Source organism: Eumetopias jubatus, unplaced genomic scaffold (genome assembly GCF_037043125.1).
Source record: "Eumetopias jubatus isolate StellerSeaLion01/CBP00866 unplaced genomic scaffold, mEumJub1_p1.0 scaffold_1, whole genome shotgun sequence".
NCBI lineage: Eukaryota > Metazoa > Chordata > Mammalia > Carnivora > Otariidae > Eumetopias > Eumetopias jubatus.
In genome coordinates this window covers 81,557,955-81,579,125 of record NW_028274807.1, presented here as the reverse complement: position 1 = coordinate 81,579,125, position 21,171 = coordinate 81,557,955, and the positions used below count along the sequence as shown (strand labels likewise).

General features: G+C 40.8%; 1 pseudogene; it reads left to right on the top strand.

Moving 5' to 3' along the window:
- The first annotated feature begins 9,787 nt into the window (after positions 1–9,787).
- LOC114207139 (5-hydroxytryptamine receptor 3E-like) lies at positions 9,788–16,640 on the top strand (annotated as a pseudogene).
- Positions 16,641–21,171: the final 4,531 nt, after the last annotated feature.

Genomic DNA, 21,171 nt, shown 5'->3' with positions numbered 1-21,171 from the left:
ATGAATCAATTTGACTAAACACAAATCTATATTTTTCATAACCTTAAAAATTAAGTAGAAGTAATGTTAGCTTATTTGGGGAGTATATCTGTATACATTTAGGAAGAACTTATCTAAGTAGAATAAAAACATAAGTTTGTATTACACTTACATTGATAAATCAAAAAAACTATTCTTTTTATTAAGTCAAAAATACTAAACTGGACTAATTTGCCAAAAAAATTGCCTAAATCATGTGAACTTGAATTCTTAACAATTCTGTATCTGTTTCTGTAAGAATACTTTTTAAATCTAGCACATTGAAAGTATTAGAAGTTCAACCTCCTTATTTTCTGAAATGAGGAATATTCAGTTTATATATGTGCTTATTTCTACAAACCAATCAGAACAGAGATCCTTAAAGAGATCTTATAATCAAATTTAGTAATGCCATCTGGAGGTAGAAAATATTTCACTTTCACACCTTTCTGCACTATAGATACAATGACAGACAAATAAGTGCAAATAGAACTTTGAGCTTAAATTTTAAAATTTCAGCCATAGGTTAAGAGTAGACACAAAATTATAAAACTCCATGGTCCATATAAAGGACTTATTCTGTCCACAGTGGATATAAATTCTTCATTGATTTGAACTCAAAATAAACAAACACACAAACAGAAAAGATAAATAAATCAGTCTCTGACATTTTTCATCCAACAGGGACAAGCTATCTATTGACCATTAACCCATCTACAGAATCATCAAATTGTCAGACCATTAAACCAAATTTCTAATAAGGAATAATTTATCAGCTAAAACAAACTGAAAACAAAATGAGTAGAAAACAAAATTAAAATTTGGAAAAACGGAGAGTCACCAAAGTCCTATTGCCTCTTTGAATTCACCCCTGGAAGCCAAAAGAAGATGTGCCCAGGTTTACACCATCCATGAGATTGATGAATGTTACCTGGCTCTGTCAGGTGAATCCATTGGGCATCTTGGTGGAACTTCCAAAACTGTTAAAAGACAATTTCAGAAAAAAGCAAAATCATGAATCTCACACAGATATAAAAATGAACACGTGTTAAGATTTTTATTTTCCTTATATGATATAAGGGAACCAAATAGATGTAATAACTAGTTCAAAAGAACACACATTTATATGGAATAAAGGAATGTTGAAATGAATTACAAATAGAGACAAAATTGATTTTTCCACAGGAAGTTCACTGCATCTCTACCAGACAGGACAAAGTTCACCTATCTATCAGCTACCTACAACTTTCAAGAGTCGCAAAATAGGGTGCCTGGGTGGCTCAGTTGGTTAAGCAACTGCCTTCGGCTCAGGTCAAGATCCTGGAGTCCCAGGATTGAGTCCCGCATTGAGTGCCGCATCGAGTCCCGCATCGAGTCCCTCATCGGACTTCCGGCTCAGCGGGGAGTCTCCCCTCCCTCATGCGCGCGCACACTCTCTCTCTCTCTCAAATAAATAAATAAAATCTTAAAAAAAAAATCGCAAAATAGCTGAAAGACAAGAAAAACGGCTAGAATCAGAGAGCCCTGAAGGGTATGCTATAGGTGGTGTATAGTTTTCCATTGAAACACAAAACTTCTTTCTACAGCTAATCTTAATTTATTGCTTACCTTGTCCAGGAATTGTGCTAAATGCTTCATAAGCTTATCTTATTTAATCATCACGATAACCTAGAGAGGTAGGTACTATTATTAAGAATACTCTGGGGGCACCTGGGTGGCTCAGTCGGTGAAGTGTCTCCCTTCAGCTCAGGTCATGATCCCAGGGGTTGGTTGGTTGGTTGGTTGGTTGGTTGGTTTGCAGGGAGCCTGTTTCTCCCTTTCCCTCTGCCCTTCCCCCCTGCTTATGCTGGCTCTCTCGCTCTCTCTCTCTCAAATAAATAAATAAAATCTTTAAAAAAAAGAATATTCTGTATTGCAAACAATACAGAGAAGATTGGTGTGGCCCCTGCACAAGAATATTTTGCAGATTGGGAAACTGAGATTAGAGGGTTTAAGGAAAAATATACCAGGAAAACCTTGTAGCTTGTAATTGCTTTTCTCTCTTAGACTAAGAGCCAGTTAAAAAACAAAAAAAACCAAAAAAAACCCACTTTTTTTTAAGACTTTTTATGTATTTATTGGTCAGAGAGAGAGAGAGCACAAGCAGGGGGAGTGGCAGGCAGAGGGAGAAGCAGGCTCCCCACTGAACAAGGAGCCCAATGGGGACTCGATCCCAGGACCTTGGGATCACAACCTGAACTGAAGGCAGACGCTTAACCAACTGAGCCACCCAGGCATTCCAAAAACAACTTTTTGAGGTATTTTTTTATACCATAAAATTCACCTATTTCAAGTGTACAATTCAGTGATTGTTGGTAACTTTACTGTGGTATAACCAATACCACAAATCAGTCTTAGAACATTTTCATCTCCCCAATAAAATCCTTCACACCCATTTATAGCTAATCCACTTTCCACATCCAGTCTCAGAAAACCACTTAATCTACTTTCTGTATTTATGGACTTGCCTTTCTTGAACATTTCATATAAATGGAATGATACAATATATGGTCTGTTGTGTTTGGCTTCTTGCACTTAGCACAGTGTTTGTGAGTTTCATTCATGATATAGCATGTGTCTGTAGTTGATTTCCTTTGACTGTGAATAGTATTTCATCATATGGATATATCACATTTACCTATCCTTTCACTGGCTGATGGACATTTAGGTTGTTTCCAAATTTTGACTATGAACATCCATGTGCAAGTCTTTCTGTGGATATATTGTAATCTCTCCTGGGCAGTCCATAGGAGTAGAATTGTGAGGTAGTATAATAGTTTTATCTTTTGGGTGCCTGGGTGGCTCAGTCGGTTAAGCGACTGCCTTCGGCTCAGGTCATGATCCTGGAGTCCCAGGATCGAGTCCCACATCGGGCTCCCTGCTCAGCAGGGAGTCTGCTTCTCCCTCTGACCCTTCCCCCTCTCATGTGCTCTCTCTCTCTCTCTCTCTCTCTCTCATTCTCGCTCTCTCAAATAAATAAATAAAATCTTTAAAAAAGAGTTTTATCTTTTACTTTTTGAGGAACTTAAATTGTTTTTCAAAGTGGTTTCACCATTTTACATTCTCACCAGCAATGTATAAAGTTCTCAGCTTCTCCATGTCCCCCACACATTGGTTATTGTATGTCTTCTTTATTTTAACCATTCTAGAGGGTATAAAATGGTATCTTATTGTGGTCTTTTTTTTTAAGATTTTATTTATTTATTTGACAGAGAGAGACACAGTGAGAGAAGGAACACAAGCAGGGGGAGTGGAAGAGGGAGAAGAAGGCTTCCCGCGGAGCAGGGAGCCCAATGCAGGGCTCAATCCCAGGACCCTGGGATCATGACCTGAGCCGAAGGCAGACACTTAACAACTGAGCCACCAAGGCACCCCTCTCATTGTGGTCTTAATTTGCATTTCTCTGATGACTAAGGATATTGGGCCAATTTTTACGCACTTATTAGAAGTCCTTTTAAAAGAATGAAATTTTCAGGGCCCCTGGGTGACTCAGTTAGTTAAGCGGCTGCCTTTAGCTCAGGTCATGATCCCGCAGGGTCCTGGGGTCCTGGGGTCCTGGGATCCAGGCCCGCATATGGCTCCCTGCTCAGCAGGAGCCTGATTCTCCCTCTCCCCACAGCCCCACCTCCACCCTCATCACCACCCCTGCTCATGCTCTCTCTCGGTCTCTCTCTCAAATAAATAAATAAAATCTTAAAAAAAAAAAAAGAATGTGATATTCTTATGGAAAATCACATGGCCATGCTTGCACATGCTCCTGCTCTCTCTCTTGCTCTCTCTCCCACCCACTGAGAGAGACTTTACAGCATCTCACTTAATGTTGGAATCACACACACACACACATTATAGTAAACATATGAAAACTTAACTCCTCTCTCACATATTATTTACACAAGAATGAAATCCTTGATCTAATTCCCTTGAGTAGATATACTATTAGAATTCAGAACTTTTCAGATTTTAGAATGATAATAGATTGCATATACCATATATTACATAATGCTTCCATAGGGGCTTGGGACAGTATTCATAATCAAACACATTTCTATTTCTGCAGAAAAAAAATGTATGAATATTTACACTAAGAGGCATAAATACAGATAATAAACAGCTTTCAAGTTAGTTCAGGTTAGGTTGTGCTGCCAAATCAGTTCACCCCAAACTAACCAAAAAAAAAAAATTTATTTTCAGAACTTTCGGGATTCCAGAATTGTGAATAAAGACCTGTGGGGCTATTTATAATAATGTAAGAGTTGGGGGCACCTGGGTGGCTCAGTTGTTGGGCATCTGCCTTTGGCTCAGGTCATGGTTCTAAGGTCCTGGGATTGAGGCCCCATCATCAGGCTCCCTGCTCAGCGGGAAGCCTGCTTCTCCCTCTCCCATTCCCCCTGCTTGTGTTCCCTCTCTCACTGTGTCTCTCTCTGTCAAATAAATTAAAAAATCTTAAAAAATAATAATAATGTAAGAGTTGAATAGGCTACCTGACAATGTTCAGGTTATTTAACATTTAATTAAATATTTATTAATTTTGATTTTTCAATTTTCTTTTTATATTTTGGAGCCAATAACTTTTTCCCAAATCTCAACCACTTATTTAATTAATTAATTTAGTTTTTATTTTTTAAAGATTTTATTTATTTATGTGAGAGAGTGAGTGAGATAGAAAGCACAATTGGGGGATGGGGAGAGGCATAGGGAGAAGCAGACTCCCTACTGAGCAGGGAGCCTGACCTGGGGCTGGATCCCAGGACCCAGGGATCATGACCTAGGCTGAAGGCAGATGCTTAACCCACTGAGCCACCCAGGCGCCCCCCAAATCTCAACCATTTAATAGACTACTAGGAATCTCTTGGACTCTGTGCACTGTGTCCCCAGTACAGATAAAATATTCCTGTGGATTTATGCAAACAAGAGAAGAAGGGACTCAGAAACAAGAACAAAAACAAAAGAGTAGCATGAGCTTGTAAGAACAGTAAAGGAAGGTTAATGGCCAGAATAAGTGAGTGCTTGAGAATAACGCTGAAATGAGGAAGGAGAACGTTTACTCAGTACCTATGAAATGCCCAGCACTGAACTAATTTTTTTCAAATGCCATCTCTTTCATCACCATCCAAAAACCTACAAAGGGGGTATTATTATCCCCATTTTGGAGATGAGATCAAATACTCAGAATTTAAGAGGTTTCCTCAGAATTAAACAGTCAGTATGTGATGGAGCCAGGATTTGAATCTATGTCTTCCAATTCCAAGGTCGATACTCTTCCCACCATAATGTCTTGATATATTGAGAATAGAATACATACAAAGAGAAAGAGTCATCCTTGGGGAAGAGATTTTTGTCTTTTCCATTAGGTAAGATAATCAAGCTGATTGGAGATAAGCAAAAATGACCAAGAGAATTGAATACCAACAAATATTAAGGAAAGAGAAAAAACACCCAACTAACTTAAGAGATTTTACATCTCTAAGCCTGATTTTCATCAAAGGTTAACATAAGACTCTGCAGATGTAATTTCCGAACCAGAGTTAGTAATAGCCATGAATCATGGAGAAAAGAAGGAGTATTTGGCAAATGCACAAACATTTTCCTTATTTCTAAAATTTGGTGGGGGGAAAGGTAAATTCCAAAAACATTAGGTCAGTAAAGTTTGACCTCAACCTTGAGCAAAACTTTTAACTGGAATCCTAAACAGATGACTACTAGAGCAGAATATAGTGATCACTATTTCACTAAAACCAGTGAGTATCCCAAAACAAGCCACTGTTCTTTTATATGGTTCTTTAACTTAGTCTGAGAAGAGGGTCTTAAGCTAAAGTCCATGGCTTGTGAACCTTGAAATTATATGTAAAATTTAGTGCATGTGAACATTTTTCTGGCTGGACAAAGGGTCTTTTAGCTTTCATTAGATTCTCAAAGTTGTAGACTCGGGGGCTTTTGTGACCTCATGGCAGTGGAGAAAAATGGGGTCTCCGATCAGCCTGTGCAGGCCCTGTGAGTCCTCTCTTGTCTCCGTGGTGATGTCCTTTTTCTCTTGGTTGCTGGGTGCTCTAATGGCACCTACTGCTTAAAGTCTGTCACTGGTGAATTCTTGGCTAGAGTCTTGGCTCTGATAGAGTTTTCCTTCACTGGCTTGGTTCTACCTCTGCAACTGCTGTGGCTGTAGACCCCTCTGAGCTTCACGCAGGGCCTCCATCTGGCCTTGACCGTCTACCCCACCGCCTCTACTGCAGAGGTGCTTCATCCAGCTGAGGAATTTCTGGCTCCCTTCCATATCTCATGGGGGCCAAAGGAGATACAGGAGTGTTAACTCAGGCCCGCTGTCTGCCTAACAACTCTGTACTCTGCAGCTTCCACTTACCAGTCTGGGGCCACAGGGAATAGCAGTCTCTTTCCTGGATCCCAAATGAGTGATGGGGCATAAGCCTCCTCTGCTTTTTTGGCATTTTTTTTTTTTTGATATTTCTCTCAACCTACCTAGCCCCCTCCCAACTACACACATATGCATGCACACACACAGATTTCAGCAGAGAATCAATGTGTGTGTGTGATCATGTGTGAATGTTATCACTTACTCCCTTCCCTCTTCTCTCCTTTGTCCCATATTCTATCAGGCCAGAAAAAGAAGGATTTCGTCCCCTTCTACTGCAGCAGAGATTTTCCACAAGTCATATTCTTATAGGGGTAACATTTGCCCTCCCCCAGGTCTATAATAGCAGAAGGGTTACAGAAGAAACTGATTTCTGGGGCTGCAAGGAGGTAGATGTATGTGTGTTGGAAGGAACAGTGAGAACTGAAAATTTCATAGGCTTAGTAGTTTTAAACATTACCCCATTACACATGATAATTATCTTGAAATATTTGAAAGGTGTGATGCAGAAGATAGAATTAACTTATTCTTCATCCCTACTGGGCTGAAATTACACCAGTGGTGTAAGCTACAAGAATGCAAATTTGGATTTTTAAAAAAACTTTTCAGTAACCAGGTTTTGTTCAAACATAAAATAGGGTAACATAAGAAATAATGGGATGGTGTCCCTGGAAATGTTAATATATTATTTGCAACTAAAGAATCATTGAAGTGTACATCAAAAACTAATGATGTACTATATGTTGGCTAATTGAATTTAAATTTAAAAAAACCGTAAGTTTGGATGACCACTGATCAAAGATACATGGTGGGGTGGCGCCTGGGTGGCTCAGTCAAGTATCTGTCTTTGGCTCAGGTCATGATCCTGGGGTCCTGGAATCGAGCCCCACATCGGGCTCCCTGCTCCGAGGGAAGCCTGCTTCCTCTCCCACTCCCCCTGCTTGTGTTCCTGCTCTCGCTGTGTCTTTCTCTGTCAAATAAATAAATAAAATCTTAAAAAAAAGATACATAGGGGAAAAAATTCACCTTGGTTTAAAGATTATAATAAATGACCTCAAAATTACCTAAAGATACAGATTCTCATCTTTTTTTTTTCCTAATGAGGTTTTCATCATTTATCTTCTAACATCATTAGCAAGTAGACTGCAGATTGACATGTCTCTGAGTTGGCCATCTACTACTCCCTCTATCTCAGACTACAAAAGGTAGCCAAAGACTTGGGGCCAGCGGTAGAGAGGAAAGGTCATATGCAAGGAATTGAAACACCAAGCCTGTGTCACATATTAGTATGGAGTCTAAATTTACACTACTCATATGATGTGGGATTCTTAACACACACACACACACACACACACACACACACAAGAAATGACTGGACCTGGTAAAAATCCAAAGGCTATGTCAGAGGCAAATGACAATTTTCTTTGTAAGGAAGCTTCACAACCCAAGCACATGAAACTCCCAATGAAATAACCTCCTACTGAAGATGAGTTTACCATCAAGAGTTACAAATCATGAGGAAACAAACCACTTAAGACAAAGGTAGCAAAATAGCGTACCAAGAACTAGATGTAATAAAACAATCTGAAAGGAAATGTAAAACAAATATGTTCTATCAAAAGAAAATTCAGAAAGCTCTGCTTAATATGAATATTTTATTGAGCAAGGAACAAACTGTTGGAGAATAGGGAAACTTCCAACCCAAAGTAGTTAAGAAACTTGAATCTCAGTAGTTACAGCTCAGTTTATAAAGCATGAAATGTGGGAGTACATTTTCTATTGTGATTGGTTAATAGAAAATTACACTCCTTTTCGTTGCAAGCTTACTTTGTAGCTGACTAGCTAAGAAGTTTTTGTTTTTTGTTTTGTTTTGTTTTTTCTTAAGTAAGCTCTATGCCCAATGTGGGGCTTAAATTCACCACTCCAAGATCAAGAGTCGGGGCATGTTCCACTGACTGAGCCAGCCAGGTGCCCCACGTCTAGGAAGCTTTAAGGTCATGCTGACATGAAAAAAATCTTAATTTTTGTTTAAAGTCAGAGTAAGCATTTTGGGGAAATCAGGACAGTTTTAAGTTTTGGTTGCATGATTATGAGTGTTTGGTCTAGGAATATATTCAAACTGTGGTCTCCATTTTGGTTTTGCTTTAACAGTTCCAACTAATGAAAGATTAAAGAAATATTAGAAACCAAAATGATGAACAGTACAAGAAATAAAGAGTGAAAGAAAGAAAAAAAAAGAAAGAAAGAAAGAAAAAAGAAAAGAACCAAAAAGATTGGTTTCTTAAAAGAACCAAAAAGAACTTAGAGAAACAAAAAATATAATCACTGAAATTGAAAACTCAGTGGACAGATTAGACAATAGTTTAAATATAATTGAGAAGAAAATTTACCTGGAAAGCAGATCTGAAAGAATTACTAAGGACATAGATAAATGGATGGAAAATATGAAAGAGGGGTATGTTAGGCAGAATAATGGTCCCCCAAGGATATCCACATTCTAATGTCTGGAACCTGTGAATATGTCATATGGAAAGGGTAAATTAAGGTTGCAGATGGAATTAAATTGGCTAATTGGCAGACCTTGATATAGGGAGAGTATCCTGGATTATCCAGGTAGACCCATTGTAATCATTAATTACAATGGGAGAGAAGAGCATGGGAAGCAGAGAGATGGCAGTGTGAAAAAGACTTGCCAATGTTGCTGGCTTTAAAGATGGAAAAATGGGACCATGAATCAAAGAATGCAGGCAGCCTCTAAAAACTGGAAAAGACAAGGAAATGAATTCACTCCTAGAGCCTCCAGAAGGAAGGCAGCCCTGGCAAAACATTGATTTTAGCTCTGTGAGACTCATTTCAGACTTCTGGCCTACAGAACTGTAAAATAATAAATCTGTGTTTTTTAAAGTCAACTAAGTTTATGCTTTGTTACAACAGCAGTGGGAAACTAATACAAGAGGTTAAAGAAGTATAAGGTAAAAGGAAATGATTCAACATGTATCTAGTAAGAGAAAAAGTAGAGGGAATACACTATTTTTTAAGTGGCTCAGAATTTTCCAGAATTGAAGAAATGAGTCTTCAGATTGAGAGATCACACAAAGGTCTGAATGTGATACATATCAACTAATCTACAACCATACACATTGTAGTGAAATATATGAGAGAGAAAGTCTTAAAAGCAAACAGAACCTCCAGCGTGGGCAAGAACAAGACAACCAGAACTCTCTTTTCAGGAAGGTAACAAATGTCAGTGGTCAACCAATACTATCAGTATTCAAAATTAGACTCTAGGTGTGGCCTGTGATCTTTTAATCTAGGGATTCCTGGGTGCTGGTACACTCCTGGAGAAGAATTTAGACAAAGAAAATGGAAGGAAGTTGGTTCCACAAAAAGAGATTCCCCTTCTTTCTTGTTCTCAGTCTTCTACTTCAAGGTAGGAAAGGGGCAACAACAGGGAAAAGAGCAAAGACTCTCTGTAAACACCTAAAAACTTCTTACAAATCTCCAACTTCCAGCGATTATCTAAAATGGGCATTGTTATTTCATAACTTTGTCATAATAATGCCTGAATAGACATTCCTTCCCTGAAAGACAGAAAATATCCTTCCAGAGGTGTGCCACACAAGAACACTTCTATTTCTCTTCCCATGAACCATCCCTCATTGTCTTCTCTTCTATTTAGCCTAAATGTCCATCCATCTTTCTATACACAGGTATGATTCTTTTTCTCTACAGCTATGAAACCCACCCCATTGTAGCAAAGTGCTCACTTTTAGCCATAACATCCTCATCCACCTACAGGATCCAAGTGCTCTAGGTTAGGTAAGATGCCAGAGGGTAGCAGGTGGAGAGTGAAGATGGAGTGTGCTTCTTTTTCAGGGAGTTAACATGGTAGAGTGGAAAGAACATGGGATTTGGAGACAGACGAACCTAGGTTTGAATCTTGGTCCCTCACTTGGCTCCTTATGTAATCTCGGGCAAATTGCCTGACCTCTCTGAGCTCCAGTTTCCTCATCTGTAAAATAGGACCTACCTTGCAGAGTTGTGAGGATTCAGTGAGAGAAAGTGAGTAGCACAGTGGCTGCCTTGCATTTGATAGGTATCAGTAAATGTCATCTCTCCCCTTTGGTTGTCATATAACTTCTGGATAATGGAGAGTAGGGGAGGGCTGTACCAGAGGTGGCTTTAGAGGCCAGTACAAGAAAGAGGAACAAATTGTACACCTAGTCTCCTCAGTAGAAAACATTAGAAATATTCCTCTGGTCACTCATAGACCATGCTTGACAAATGAATATTCATTACTCATAGAATGATTCAGGGATTTGCCTGGAGAGCACTGTGACTCTGGGAACGGATAAGGCTCCATATCGTTGGCACACAACTCTCTTTCATTCCAGGTTGTTGTTCCTCTAACAGATTTCTACCAGTAGAGAATTGGAATATTTATTAGTCAGAAAAGAGGGGAAGGCAACACCTCGAAAGCCTCAAACTAGAAAACTGTTAGAATGTTGGGCAGCAAAATAGGGAGAAGGAAGGAAATTTGGGGCAGTGAAGGTGAAATAGGTGCATTCTCTTTGGGCACCGCACCCCATGGAATCCTAGCCAATGGCTGTCACTGTCCCAGGGCTCGGTTTGCATATAGATTTGGGCCTGCTTTGCATGGAAGCAGAAAGATTAGGAAGAAGGTCAGAGCCCTAACTCAGCATACCCCATTAGCTTCCATCATTTGCCTTCCAGCCCAACACATCCTCCCCGGCCTTGGTGGGCAGCACCCAGCATCTGGGCCTCTCCTGGTGATCCCCCTCCCCCATTCTCTGTCTCATCATTGGGGGTGCATGCTGCAGCAGCATCAAACAAACTGGGGTTCAGATCAAGTCCAGTTTCTGCCCCTTAAATATTTGATGTAAGGAATTTAATTCCTCTCATTGCATCTCAGTTGACTCATTTATTACATAAGGATAAAAATAATTTCTACCTGTTAGGGGCTTGGGAGGATTAAATGAGGTAATTTGTTTAAAGGGCTTAGACTATACCTGGCACATAGTCAATGCTCAATAAACGTTAGCTATCATTATTATCACAGTCTACCCCCAAAATCCTGTCATAGGGCCCTCTCATATAGGCAACATGAGACTTCTCTCCCTCTCCTCACACATTCTATGTCCACTACAGGAAGGAGCAGTACCTTCATCAACAACTGCTCAGGGTCTGGCCAGCATGGGGTGTATCCCACTGTTCTGGATTCAGTGTTTGGCAGGAAGGCCTTCCGTCCAATCACCAACTTCAGCATCCCCACCCTAGTCAACATCTCCTTCACTATGTCTGCCATCCTAGATGTGGTGAGTGCTAATCCCTCTAGCCCTTAATTTTTTCTCTCCCTGGCAAGGCAACCCCAAAAGCCCTTGTCCGCATTGCAGCCTCATTTGCCCAGTGGGGATCTCAAAGATATTGTGTCTGGTTCAGCAGGATGAGATGTAACAGCATATAGAAGAGAATTTCTTTTCTTCTCACCCAGTGATTTTCTACTGTGGCTGCACACCACTGTTCAGGCTCCACACCCAGAGGTTCTGATTGGATGGAACCCAGACTTTGGTATTTTTAAGCTACTCAAGTGATTCTAAGATACAGCCAGGATTGAGAAGTCCTCCTGTGAACTCTCCCATCCATGGCCCAAAACATCTGTTTTAATCAAGTTTTTGTCCTTGACCTACATGTTGGCCTTGATCGCAGCACCACTTTGACATATCTTGAGGGTTGGTAAACAGAAGTGGGGAGTGGGAGGGACGGACAGACTTCTTACCAGCATCATACCGTGAACAGGAAATTTATTTTGACAGGATGAACAACTACAGCTCTTGTCACCGTTCCTGTGGCTGGAAATGGTATGGCCAATACTGTTTATTCTCTCCCTTCATTTACAGTCAGAAAGGATTTTAAACCAATATGTAATTATGACCTTTATGTACCTAACAACATATCTTTGAAACCCATGATGGAGAAATTGAAAAATCTACAATCATGGTGAGAGGCTTCAATATACTGCTTTCAAAATCAAATAGAAAAAGAATAAAAATGTTGTGATTTTTAACAGCACAATTAAGAAACTTGATTTAGGGGTGCCTGAGTGGCTCAGTTGGTTGAGCATCCAACTCTTGATATTGGCTCAGGTCTTGATCTCAGGATCCTGAATTCAAGCCTGTGTGTTAAGCTCCACGCTGGGTGTGGAACCTACTTAAAAAAAAAAAAAAGGAAAGAAACTTGATTTAATAAAAATCGAACTTTGTGCCAATGAATATGCATAATCTCTTCTGACACAAATGGAATATTGTCCCACACTGACCATATTTTTGGCCACAAAGATCTCAATAAAGTCGAGAAAGCAGAAATTATCTAGACCACAATCTCTGATCACAATCCAAGAAAATGAAACTAACCAGAAAAAGATAGCACTCCCCAAGAAAACCTTATTTCTTGGGAATTTAAATTAAACTTCCAAATACTTTGGGCTAAAGAGAAAATAAAACAGGGGCGCCTGGGTAGCACAGTCAGTTAAGAGTCTGACTCTTGGTTTAGGCTCAGGTTGTGATCTCAGGGTCATGAGATCGAGCCCTGCATCAGGCTTGCTCTCAGTTCAGAGTCCGCTTGAGACTCTCTCTCCCTCTCCCACAGTCTCTCCCTGCTGCGTGTGCACTGGCGTGATCTTTCTTTTCTCTTTTTTTTTTAAAGATCTTATTTATTTATTTATTTGAGAGAGAGAGAATGAGAGATAGAGAGCACGAGAGGGAAGAGGGTCAGAGGGAGAAGCAGACTCCCCGCCGAGCAGGGAGCCCGATGTGGGACTCGATCCCGAGACGCCAGGATCATGACCTGAGCCGAAGGCAGTCGCTTAACCAACTGAGCCACCCAGGCGCCCTGGTGTGATCTTTCTTTCTCTCTCTCTCTCTCAAATAAATAAAATAAATCTTTAAAAAATAAAGAGAAAGGGGCGCCTGGGTGGCTCAGTCGTTGGGTGTCTGCCTTCGGCTCAGGTCATGATCCCAGGGTCCTGGGATCGAGCTCCGCATCAGGCTCCCTGTTCCGCAGGGAAGTCTGCTTCTCCCTCTCCCACTCCCCTTGCTTGTGTTCCCTCTCTCGCTGTGTCTCTCTCTGTCAAATAAATAAATAAATAAATAAAATCTTTTAAAAACAAATAAATAAGAAAATAAAACAATTAAATAGAAATTATAAACTGATGAGAAATTAAGAGCTCTACATATGAAAATCTATAAATATAGCCAAAGTATAACTCAGTAGAAAGTTTGTATCTTAAATGCATTAATTAGAAAATAAGAGGGGAAAAAAATGAAAGTAAATGAAACAAGTTTCCAATTTGAAAAGCATGGTTGAAGGGAAGGAGAGAGAAGAGGAATAATAGTAATGATCACCTAATCTTGCTCTCAAAGTGTAGTTCCCAGATGGGCAGCACTGGTTGATTGCACCACCTGGAAGCCTAGAAATGCACACAATTTTGGGTGCCACCCAGCATGACCAACCATCCCAACATGCCCAAGACTGAGGAATTCTCAGGACATGAAATTTTCAATGCAAAAACCAGCAAAGTCCTGAGCAAATCAGGATGAGTTAGTCACCCAACCTACTGAATCAGAATCTACAGTTCAATATGATCCCCAGGTATTTTATATGCAAAGTGAGAGTTGAGAAGCACTGACCTAGTACAAGTCTTTATTTAATCTGCATAGAGCCCTCTGTTGTGGCTGTGGTTCCACAAACTGCAGCTGCTGTTGAGAGTGTCCTGAGACTGGACAAGCCCACAGAATTAGATAATCCTTGAAAACGGTTTTCGAAGAAGGTTGCCAGACTTGGAAAAGACAGTTTGGAAAGGTCATCCCAGAGACAAGGGAGGGTGGTGCCTGGCACTTACCAAGGAGAGGAAGACCACTAAGTCTCTTGGCTTCAAAGAACCCACTGGCTTGTTCAAGGTCTCCTTGCAATAAAGACTGGTGAAAGGGGTCTGGAAGACATTTGAAGCCATGCTAGATACTAATACATAATACCTATGAACAACATTACAGTTTTAAAATCCATTGATAAGGCTTATTTCATTTGATATCTACTAATCTCCTTATTTCACACTAGGGAAATTCTAGCTCAAAGAGGCTAAGTTATTGATCTTTCATCTCTGAATCTCATTCCTACTGAAGAAAGAAGAGGATTTCTCTGATCACCAGTAATTTCTCACAGAAATGGGAAAGGAGAGGGATCAAAATTTATGAAGAAACGAATGCAGAGTGCTTCAATTCTATCTGTAATTCTTATTTCTTGAAAAAAAGCCAAAGTAAATTTATCAAAATATTCATTCCATAAAGTTTAGTGATAGACACATGTTTATTTCATTATTTTATATACTTTTTATGTGCAGGAAATATTTCATAACTTTTTTTAAAGAACAATCAAAGGACAGGAAAAAACAGTCTCGATTCATATCAGGCTCTCACCTCTCCTCTACCTGGGTTCTAGGTCTGGGATAACCCATTTATCAGATAGAACCCAGAGGAGTGTGAGGGCATCACGAAGATCAGTGTGGCAACCCAGAACTTATGGCTCCCAGACATTTTCATCGTTGAGTCATGTGTATTAAGGGCTGGGAAAAGGCAGAGGGAATGCCATTTTCTGGAATCAGTAGAATTTACAATCTACCATTGGAGCCACTACAAGTGGTCTTAAATGGCTGACAAATGACCACAAAGGTAAGAGGAAAAACCATAACACCTGCATCCCACCCCATCTCTCTTACAGCATGGATGTAGATAAGACCCCAAAAGGCTTCACAGCATATGTAAGTAATGAAGGTCGCATCAGATATAAGAAACCCATGAAGGTGGCCAGCATCTGTAGCCTGGATATCTTCTACTTCCCTTTTGACCAGCAGAACTGCACACTCACCTTCAACTCATTTCTCTACACGGGTAAGTTGCAATAGAGTCTCAGGGATGTGGGTGAATGAGAGCAACCAATAAAACAACAGAAAACAAAATATAAAGAAATTATGAACAAATGGTGACCAAGGTGTGTGGATCCAGCCACACTTTTTCCTAAAGCTCACTGCTCTTGCCTAATTCACCCATGGCAGGTTCTATACTTAATTATGAAGCTGTATTCTGCATATCTCCAGATCTCAGGGTGATATTAGACCAACAAGAAAGGCAGAGGCACAACCACTACTATTCCTGGCAGACTCCAAATCTCTTATCCACTTCCCTCTTTCTTCTCCCAAGGTGGCCATCAGGTGTAGGCCCAGACTCTACATCATAAACCTCCTGGTGCCCAGTGGCTTTCTGATTGCCATCGACGCTGTCAGCTTCTACCTGTCAGCAGAAAGCAGGAATCGTGCCCCATTCAAGATAACCCTTCTGCTGGGCTACAACGTCTTCCTACTCATGATGAATGACTTACTCCCCACCAGTGGAACCCCCCTTATCAATATAGCCTCTCCAGTCTTTGGGAAAAGAAAGGTGGGAAGGACTGACTGAACTAGCTCAGGGAAGGGAGATATACTGGGAAAAGGAGACTCTATGCTTGCCAGGATGGGATTGGAAGAGAGAAGTCCTAGGTTGGTGCCTCTGGCCCACATGTAGACCTACCTTCCCTCCAGGGGTCTACTTTGCCCTGTGTCTGTCCCTGATGGTGGTCAGTCTGCTAGAGACCATCTTCATCACCTACCTGCTGCACCTGGCCACCACCCAGCCCCCACCTGTGCCTCAGTGGCTTCATTCTCGTCTCTTCTCCCGCACCAGCCCAATGAAGTGCTGCCCCACTGCACCCGAGAAGGGAAATAAAGGCCTGGCCCTCCCACCGGCCCACCTGCCTGGTAAGGGTTCAGCACTGCATACATTTCCTCTTTCTACACAGTCATTTCTTTGCTCCTGTCTCCTTCCCTGTCCCCCTTCCTCCCCAGGTGAACTTCATAGCCCTGGCTGAGTCTCTGTCTCACCATAGGTGTGAGGAGCCTGTGGAGTTGGTGGGGAAGGTGTCAGGTCCCAGAGAGGCAGAGTTAAATGGGTGTCCTGAGTCAACAATGGCCGGGAAGATGAGACTCAGAGGCAGCACTTGGTTGACCCGTGGTACAGTTCAGCCACATGATGGACACCCTACTCTTCTTCCTCTACCTGCTCTTCATGGCCACTCCATGGTCACCATCATCACCCTCTAGAACACCTAGGCATGAGGTCTATCTGCTCCTGCAGATCCCAGCCCAGAACTGTTTCTGGCTTCCAGAGACCAGTCAGGTTTTTGCCTTGTTGAGTATCGACTGTCACAGCCCAAAGATGACCAGCTCCCTGCTGCATTCCATGCATCTCAATCCAGCCCCACTGATCAGTTTCAACCCAACTCCAGACATTTTCCTCTTGAATCTGCACTCTGTAGACTTCCCTCAGTCTTCCTATGTGGCTCTAGGCTCTCCTTATATCTTTTCCATAGCAGTCCCACCTCCTCTGCTTACTTACTTGTCCCAATAAATCATTCTGCAGAGATCTCTGGTTCTTTATCATGTTTTCGGGTACAAATTAACTATTCAAAACTGATAGTTTCAAAATATCACCTGTACATCCCTCTGCCTGTGATAAAATTTTGATGTCATAACACACTATTCTCTTACTTTCAAGTCCAATGTGACAACAGTCCTGTCTGGGAAGTTTTAATTTTCTTAGGCATTTTATTTTATTTTTTTAAAGTTTTATTTATTTTTATTTTAGAGAGAGAGTGAGCATGAGCAGGGGAGGAGCAGAGAGAGAGAGAGTGGGAGATAATCTCTAGCAGATTCTGTGCTGAGCACAGAGTCCAACGCAGGGCTCGATCCCAGGACCCTGAGATCATGACCTGAGCCAAAACCAAGAGTTGGTCGCTCAACCTACAGAACCACCCAGGCTCCCCTCTTTGGCATTTTGAAAGACATATTTCTTACTTGTAGATTCTTTTATTCATCTTTTTCATTATTGTACAGGCATACTGCAAAGATATTGCAGGTTAGGTTTCAGACCACCATAAGAAAGCAAATATCACAATAAAATGAGTCAATAAATTTTTTGGTTTCCCAGTAGATATAAAAATTATGTTTACGCTATACTGTAGTCTATTGAGTTTGCAATAGCATTATAGCTATTTCAGTCTGTTGAGCGTCTGCCTTCAGCTCAGATCATGATCGCAGGGTCCTGGGATCGAGCCCCACATCGGGCTCTCTGCTTAGCAGGGAGTCTGCTTCTCCCTCTCCCTCTGCTCCCCTTCCAACACATGCTCTCTCTCAAATAAATAAATAAATCTAAAAAAAGTACATACCTTAATTTAAAAGTACTTTATGCTAAAACATGCTAACCATCATCTGAGCTTTCAGCAAGTTGTAATCTTTTGGCTTCGGAGGATCTTGCTTCAATGCTGATGGCTGCTGACTGCTCAGGGTGGTGGTTGCTGAAAGCTGGGGTGGCTGCAGCAATTTCTTGAAGACAACAGTGAAGTTTGCCACATCAACTGACTTTTCCTTTCACAATAATTTCTCTGTAGCATTCAATGCTGTTTGATAGCATTTAACCCACAGTGGAACTTCTTTCAAAATTGGAGACAGTCCTCTCAAATCCTCAGTTTAGTAGTATTCTAAAACATTTGTTGTCATCTCAACAATCTTCACAGCACCTTCACCAGAAACAGATTACATTTCAAGAAACCACTTTCTCTGTTCATCCAGAAGAAGCAACTCCTCATCCGTTAGTTTTATCATGAGATCGCAGCAGTTGAGTCCCATCTTCAGGCTCCACTTCTAATTCCAGTTCTCTTGCTATTTCCACTACACCTGCAGTTACTTCCCCCACTGAAGTCTTGAACCCCTCCCTGTCATCCCTAAGGGCTAGAATTAACCTCTTCCAAACTGCTGTTAATGCTGATATTTTTACCTCTTCCCATGAATCACAAATATTCTTAGTGGCATCTAGAATGGTGACTCCTTTCCAGAGGTTTTCAATTTACTTTGCCCAAATCCATCAGAGGAATCATTATCTATGGCAGCTACAGCCTTACAAAATGTATTCCTTAAATAATAAGACTTGAAAGTCAAAATTACTCTTTGGCCCATGGGCTACAGAATGGATGTTGTGTTAGCAGGCATGAAACAACACCAATCTCCTTGTACATCTCTGTCAGAGCTCTTGGTGACTCGACACTTTGTCAATGAGCAGTAATATTTTGAAAGAAATCTTTTTTTCTGAGCAGTAGGTCTCAATAGTGGGCTTAAAATACTTAGTAAACCATAACAGATAAACAGATGTGCTGTCATCCAGGCTTTGTTGTTCCATTTACAGAGCACAAGTAGAGCAGATTTAGCATAATTCTTAAAGGCCTTAGGATTTTTGGAATGGTAAATGAGCCCTGGCTTCAACTTAAAGTCACCAGCTACATTAGCCCTTTATAAGAGATTCAGCCTGTCCTTTAAAGCTTTGAAGCCAGGCATTGACTTTTCCTCTCTAGCTATGAAAGTCCTAGGTGGATCTTCTTCCAATAGAAGGCTGTTCCATCTCCCTTGAAAATCTGTTGTTAAGGGTAGCCACCTTAATTAATTACCGTAGCTGGATCTTCTGGATAACTTGCTGCAGCTTCTACATCAGCACTTCACTGTTCCCCCTTGTACATTTATGTTATGGAGATGGCTTCTTTCCTTAAGCCACATGAACCAACCTTTGCTAGCTTCACATTTTTTGGCTGCTGCTTCCTTGCCTCTCTCAGCCTGCATAGAATTGAGAAGAGTTAGGGCCTTGCTCTGGATTAGGCTTTGGCTTAAGGGAATGCTGTGGCTGATTTGATCTTCTATCCAAACCACTCAAACTTTCTCCATATCAGCAATAAGGCTATTTTACTTTCTTATCATTCATGTGTTTCACTGTAGTAGCACTTTTCATTTTCTTTAAGAAATTTTCTTTTTTTTAAAGATTTTATTTATTTATTTGCTAGAGAGAGAGAGAGCATAGGCAAGAGAGAGTGAGCGAGAGTACAAGCAGGGAGAGCTGCAGGCAGAGGGAGAAGCAGGCTCCCTGCTGAGCAAGGACCCCCCCCCCACCATGTGGGACTGGACCCCAGGATCCTGGGATCATGACCTGAGCTGAAGGCAGCTGCTTAACCGACTGAGCCACCCAGGTGTCCCTCTTTAAGAAATTTTCAAAGTTTTATTTATTTGAGAGAGCGAGTGCTCAGAGGAAAGGGGCAGAGGGAGAGGGAGAGAAAAACCCAGGCCGACTCCACACTGAGCGCAGAGCCCAATGCGGGGCTCAGTCTCACAAACCTGAGATCACGATCCGAGCCAAAACCAAGAGTCCAACACTGAGCCAACTGCACCAGGTGCCCCAAGAACTTTTCCTTTGCATTCATAACTTGGATAACTGTTTGGTGCAAGAGGCCCAGCTTTTGACATGCATTCCTCACTAAGCTCAATCATTTCTAGCTTTCAGTTTAAAGTGAGAGAAGTATGACTCTTCCTTTCACTTGAACACTTAAAGGCCATTGGCCTAATTTCAGTATTGTGTCTGAAGGAATAGGGAATCAGAGGAAAGGGAGAGAGATGGGGGTATAGCCAATTGGTGGCGCAATCAGAACACACACATTTATTAAGTTGGCCATCTTATATGGGCACAGTTTGTGGCACCCCAAGACAATTTTAATAGCAACATCAAAGATCACTAATCACAGGTCATCATAACAAATATAACAATGAAAAAGCCTGGAATATTGAGAGAATTACCAAAATGTGACAGAGAAACAAAGTGAGCGAATGCTGTTTGAAAAATGGCACTGACAGACTTGTTCGATGCAGGGTTGCCACGAACCTTCAATTTGTAAAAAACAAATTCTGTGAATTGCAATAAAGCTAAGTGCAATAAAATGAAGTATAACTGTAAATGAGTTCAGTAAGGTTATAGGCTACAAAATCAATATACAAAAAGCATTATATTTATATACATTTGCAATAAATAACCTGAAAATAAAATTAGGAATCATAAAAAATAAGATATTTAGGAATAAACCTAACAAAAGGAATATGAGACTTATATATTGAAAACTACAAAACACTGCTGAAAAAATTAAAGAAGATCTAAATAAATGGAAACATATATCATGTTCTAGATTTGGAAAACTTAGTATTGTGAAGATGGCCATATTTCCCAAATTAACCTACAAATTCAACAAAATCCTTATCAAAATCCTAGCTGCCTTTTTTGTAGAAACTGACAAGCTGATTCTAAAATTCATATGGAAATGCAAGAGACTCAGAATAGCCAAAATAATCATGGAAGAGAACACAGTTTGTAGTCCTATACTTCCTGATTTCAAAACTTATTACAAACTAAAATAATCAAGACAGTGTGTTGCTGACATAAAAATAGGCATAGAGATCAATTGAGATTTCATAAACAAACCCTAACATTTATGATTAATTTAATTTTTACAGAGGGACCAAGATAGGGGCGCCTGGGTGGCTAAAGTAGTAAAGAGGCCAGCTCTTGATTTCAGCTCAGGTCATGATCTCAGGGTCCTGGGATTGAGCCCTGTGCTTGGGGGGGTGGGGGGCCTCTGTGCTCAGCCAGGAATCCGCTTGAGAATTCTCTCCCTCTACCCCTCCCCCCACTCTCACTCTCTCTCAAATAAAAAAATAAATCTTAAAAAACAAAAAACAAAGAGACTGAAATAATTCAAAGTGGACAATGAGGGGCCCC